This window comes from Mus musculus, chromosome 11 (assembly GCF_000001635.26).
Source record: "Mus musculus strain C57BL/6J chromosome 11, GRCm38.p6 C57BL/6J".
Lineage (NCBI taxonomy): Eukaryota > Metazoa > Chordata > Mammalia > Rodentia > Muridae > Mus > Mus musculus.
The window spans coordinates 53,200,341-53,206,369 of record NC_000077.6 but is presented as its reverse complement, the minus strand read 5'-3'; the positions used below and the strand labels follow the sequence as shown (position 1 = coordinate 53,206,369).

The 6,029-nt window shown below is 37.8% G+C and overlaps 1 pseudogene; it reads right to left on the bottom strand.

Moving 5' to 3' along the window:
- Window positions 4,419–5,709, bottom strand: Gm11189 (predicted gene 11189; annotated as a pseudogene).

Genomic DNA, 6,029 nt, shown 5'->3' with positions numbered 1-6,029 from the left:
AAACTCTTTCTTCCCATGTTGTGTTTGGCTGAAGTGTCTTACCACAGCAACAGAAAGGAAAGCAGAACAGATACTTTTGAAGAGAAAAGGTTTATTTATTTCACAAGCTTGGAGGTTCAGGGGCACGCTGTCTATATCAGCTCTGTGGGGGACCCATGCTCAATGGCACAGTGAGAGCAGCACATGTGTGCTGAGTTGTCATTTCTGCTAGGAAACAAGCTTGCTTCTTGATAAAATATCCCCCCTTCCACCAAAGCAACTCAAGGGAGAACATTGATTTTAGCTCACAGTTCAAAGGTATAGTTCAAAGGCTGCTTGCAAAATATCCCATAATTCTAATGACATAAAGACCTTCTTTTAGGCCCTACTCTTTAAAGGTCTACGCCAATAGCACCTTTTTATTGACCAGCTTTCAATTACAGTTGGCCTTTAAAGAACACCCAAACCTTATTCAAATAAAGGCAATTTCTATATAATAATATATATAATTATATCTATAAATATCAATATCTAATAATTTAATAAAATATTATCTATTTCTATATAAAGAGACCATCTATAGTTCTATCTCTGTAACAGTTTGAATCTGAACTGCTTACCACAGGCTCATGTTTTGAATGCTCTTTTTAAGGCTGTGAAATCTTTTGAGATAGAGATTGGCTACTAAAAGGTAGGTCACCCAGGGTGGGCCTTTGACAGTTATACCTAGCTATTACTTCCTGTTCCTCTCTGCGTCTTGATTGGTCATGATGTGACAAGCCTCCATCACACAGTCCCACCTCTACACACTGAGTTGTTTCACCATGTCTGCCCTGCTATGATGGACTGAAAACCTTTGAAGTCATGAACCAAATTCCTCTCTCAAGTGCTTTCTGTTCAGGTCTGAAGTCACAGCAATTCACACTCTAGTAAGAATTCACAGCAATACACACTCTAGCAATAGGTTCTCTAATAGTTTTGTAGAACACATTTTCCATTTTTATTATGCTTTCTCTGATTTTTGAGTTAATTAACATTTTACATTTAATTCTTTGAGTTTATGAGTATTTTTAAGCTTCCTTTTTTTGTTTATGATTTCTATTTTGTTGTATAGTGGCCAGATAACATGTCCTATGATTTTGATTTTATGATATTTATTGAAAGTAGTTTTTAGGGGGTTGGAGAGATGGCTTGGTGATTAAGAGTACTGACTGTTCTTTCACAGAATCCAGGCACCTACATGATATCTCACAACTGTCTATATCTCTAATTCCAGGGAATCAAACACCTTTACATAGACAGATAAATGTGCAGGCAAAACATCATTGTGCATAAAATAAAAATAAACTAAAAAGAAAATAGTTTTTAGAGTGTTGTTACTAAGGTTTTTCTTTTTTTCTTAGTTACTTCTTTCTTTCTTTCTTTCTTTCTTTCTTTCTTTCTTTCTTTCTTTCTTTCTTTCTTTCTTTCCTTCTCTCTCTCTCTCTCTCTCTCTCTCTCTCTTTCTTTCTTTCTTTCTTGTTTTGAGATAGAGTTTCTCTGTTTAGCCCTGGCTGTCTTGAAACTCACTCTGTAGACCAGGCTGGCTGTGAACTCACCTGCCTTTGCCTCCTCAGTGCTGAGATTAAAGGCATGCACTACCACTGTCAACTTTTTTTTTAGTTTTATGTGAATTTTAAAGTTTTCTTTTCTTTTGTAATTTTTACATACAAGGTTCTATATAAGTCTACCAAGGTTATATATTGTGTGGCTGAAGTCTTCTATATCCTTACAAATTTTCATTTGTTCAAGACAATTATTGAGAGAACAGTGTTAAAATTTCTCATAACATTATCAGCTATAGTCTATAATTAAAATTTTGGTAGGCCATGTATATTGAAAAGTTAATCCATTTCTTTTGATTTTCATGTTGTAGAATAATGATTCTTAGAGTGCGACTTTATGATGTTCTGAATTTCCTCAGTGTTACAGTGTTATTATGTCTCCTTTCATCTCTAACGCTGTTAATTTAGACTCTCTTCTGATTAAGGCAATCTTTTTGAAGAATCAACTCTTTGTCTTCGATTCTTTTATTTATTTTTGTTTCTATTTCATTAATTTAATCCCTGATTTTTATTTTTTTTAAAGATTTATTTATTTATTATATGTAAGTACACTGTAGGTGTCTTCAGACACTCCAGAAGAGGGCATCAGATCTCATTACAGATGGCTGTGAGCCATCATGTGGGTGCTAGGATTTGAACTCAGGACCTTCTGAAGAACAGTCAGTGCTCTTAACCACTGAGCCATCTCTCTAGCCCCCCTGATTTTTATTATATTGCCTAATGTACTATTTGGGCATTGCTTGTTCTTACTTTTCCAAGGTTTTCAGGCACATCATTAAGTTATTAGATTGATGTCTGTCACAATTCAAGTTGTGTGTGTGTGTGTGTTTGTGGCACAGCATATATGTAGAGGTTAGAGGACAACCAACAGGAGTTGGTTCTCCTTTACCATGCAAGTTCTGGGAGTTGAACTCAGGTCATCAGGATTCGAAATAACATCCTTTACCTGCTGAACAGAATCATCTTACCTGTCTTCAATTATTATTACTTAACTATGTATCCCTGGCTGGCCTGGAACTTGCTATGTAGATCATAGTGGCTATGCACTCTCAGGGACCCTCCTTCCTCTGCCTCCCAAGTGCCAAGAAGAAAGGTGTGTGCTACTAAACACCTCAACTTTTTTGATGTAAACACTTTGGTATTCTATGTTTTCAATTTTATTCAATTCTACGAAGCTTTGCATTTCTTTCTTGATTTCTTCCTTGATCTCTGTTAACATTGTTCAGATTTCATGAGTTTGAACATTTTCTATTGCTACTGAAATCCAGCTTTATTCCATGGTGATCAGCTAGAATGCAGATGTTATTTCAGTTTCCTGTATTTGGTGAGACTTGCTTTGTGCCCTAATATACAGTTGATTTTGGAGAAGGTTCCACGGGTTACTGAGAAGAATGTGTATACATTACTGTTTGGATGGGATGTTCTGTAGACACCTGTAAGGTCCATTTGGTCTGTGATATTATTTTATTCCAGAGTTTTCTGCTCAGTTTTTCCTCACATGTCTTGTCCATTGGTCTATGTCTCCCAAACTGGAGAATCAAAGTCACTGCCATCACTGTGTTGTGGTTAATCTATGGTTGCCGTCCTGTATGGCTTGGAAGGGATGGTGTGGCATGTTTTCCTATTCCTGGAACAGAGCCAGCATGGTGTGGGTTCTACCTCCTGTGTTGATGGTTGCTGGGCATGAGGCATGCATATATATAAAATGCCTGCCAAGGTTATTGGGGAATGTCCTCTATGTCAAGGTTAATGACTCCATGATAATCAGAGAGAGCATGAGTCAAAGAGGTGAGGGTGTGTCTATGTCCTTAGCAAAAATGGTAAATGTTGTGATCTTCAGGGCAATCCTTAAGGCTGTGGGAAAGAACTCTAAAAACATGAGCTCAAAATATATAAACAGGATTTCTTAACTTTGTAAAAATATAAGGATGTAATATGAATTATATGAGGGTCTTCATGGGTCTTAAAGAACAGAGGCAGGTGTGCTATGAGCCAGCTTGTCAGAAAGATACAAAAACAGGTAGATACAAAAGAAAGCAGATTCCTGAGCTCAAGGTCAGCCTGGGACAGAGCTAGTTTAGGTCCAGGTATGTTGGGAATGGTAATCTCAGGATGTGATCACACCTTGCTCGCTTATTGTCTGTGTTTTCAAAGGGAGGGAGATGATACAAATGAATTCATTTGTAATGTTAAAATTTTTTGCTTGCTGTCTTTTTCTAAGAATAATGGGGCTGGGGAAATGGAATGCTGATTCCTGGGATAATCAAAAGGAAAACTGGAGTAAATAACTGGATTGATATGTAAATTAAATACTGGGCTTTGTTCTGTGAAACTTGAGCAGTCTGGTGATCTCCAGAGAAAGCTGTCTCAAGCAGCACACAGCTCGTACCCAAGACTGGCTTTGAGTATTACTACTACTACTACTACTATTATTTTGCTGCTCTCAAATACCATTTCTCTCAGGAACCCCTCTCCCAGCGGAGGCTGGTCCTTGGCATATGGTTTTAGATATAATATCATTTCTTTTTTAAAACTAGGTGCCTCTCTTTTTTGGTGTATGTATGTTTAGGATTATAATATCCAGTTGGTGGATTTTTCCTTTAATGAATTTAAAGAGTCCCTCTTTACTTCTTCTTTTCTTTCTTTCTTTTTCTTTTTTTAAAAGATTTATTTTTACTTTATGTATATGAGCACACTGTAGCTGTCTTTAGACTCACCAGAAGAGGGCATCAGATCTCATTACAGATGGTTGTGAGCCACCATGTGGTTGCTGGGAATTGAACTCAGGACCTCTGGAAGAGCAGTTGGTAATCTTTTTTTTTTTTTTTTTTTTTTGATGTGTTTAATTCCTCATTCTTTATTCCTTGTATCAGTAGATTAAAGAGCTAGTATTTCCCCAAGTACTGATTTAGATGTTAAAAGCACCAGTAAGTTTCAGAGTAACATTCAGTAACCTCTTTAAATGCAATTATCCTTATTATAAGCTAAGCAGAATAATAATTTAATACCGTAAGTGAACTACACACAAAGCCTGAACCACAAAAATGGTTTGCACAGCCACATTCAGATTTAATCAACTCTCCGTTCTCACAATGAAAGTACTTACATTTCCGTCACTAGAGCACAGCCAGAAACACCTGGGCTGGCATCGGCTCTATAAGCCCTGCCGTTCCCACTACTGAGGCATTTGTATTGGAAGCTTTACAGTCATCAAGGAAGACGAGGACTGCTAACACTTAGCAAATATTAGTTTCTTTTAAAAAAAAGTGTTCTTTAGAAAAGAATATTAAAAACAAATGATCTATTAAGTCAAGAATTTCGTTTCTTAAAAACCCCCACAAGCCAGCTCATTCTCTTTAATAACTCCCCCACCACTGTCCTCTAAAGCCTTGAGATACACAGAGCACAGCCTCACCATTTATAAAATCAAAGGACGTTCAGATTGTATACTATGCAGCAATGGTATACAGCTTGGAATACACACGTCTACCAGAAGAATACATACTACTTCCACCCTTTCGGGTGGAACCACATGGTTTGCAATGCTTTAACTTAGGAGTTATTAAAGCCAGGAAGCAATTCAGATATGGTCAGATAAAGACAGGCAACGGGAGGCTCGAGTTGAAGACCTCTTTCATTGCATACCGAGCTATCATGTTACTGCAGACAACAACTTCAATGTATGGCTTCCACAGAAAATACCAAAATCTCAGGAAGTACGAACGGTGTCAAGATCCATAGTTGGCTTCGTCAAAAGCTTTTCTAGCCCGTTTCAATTCTTCATTCATAGTTAGTAAGTCTTTAACTCTAGCAAACTTCCTTGGATCCTTTCGAATTAGGAAGACAATATCTTCAACTTGCACTCGACCTTGTCTTCCAATCGACATTGCCTTGTGAGTCATTTCAGTGATGAACTCTATGACAAGGTCTTCGAGAATGTCCACGGACTCTGTATAAGGATTCTGGTCGTCCCCAAACCCATACATCATACAGTGCAATTCTTTTGAGAAAAGTCTCTTTCTCTTCCCCTGGCCACCTTCCGCTCCTCCTCCAATTTCTTCATTCTCCTCCTCAAAGGTGGGGTCTTCCTCCTCATCTGCCATGCTAGCTGCTCGCCAGCCTTCTGACGCAGTTGGTAATCTTAACCACTGAGCCATCTCTCCAGCCCCATCTTTACTTTTTCTGATTCATTTTGGCTTGAAGTCTATTTGTCAGGTACTGGAATAATTATGTCTGTTTGGTTTTTAGTTCCCTTTGTTTGGGATAACTTTCCCCAGCTTCTTACCATAAGGTGACATCTATCATTGATGGGGAGGTATGTTTCTTGGAGGCAGTAAAAAGATGGATACTGTTTTCAAACTCTCTTCCTTTCCTTTTTCTTTTTCCTTTTCTTTTCTCTTTCCCTTTCTCTCTCTCTTTTTTCCTTCCTTCCTTCCTTCCTTCCTT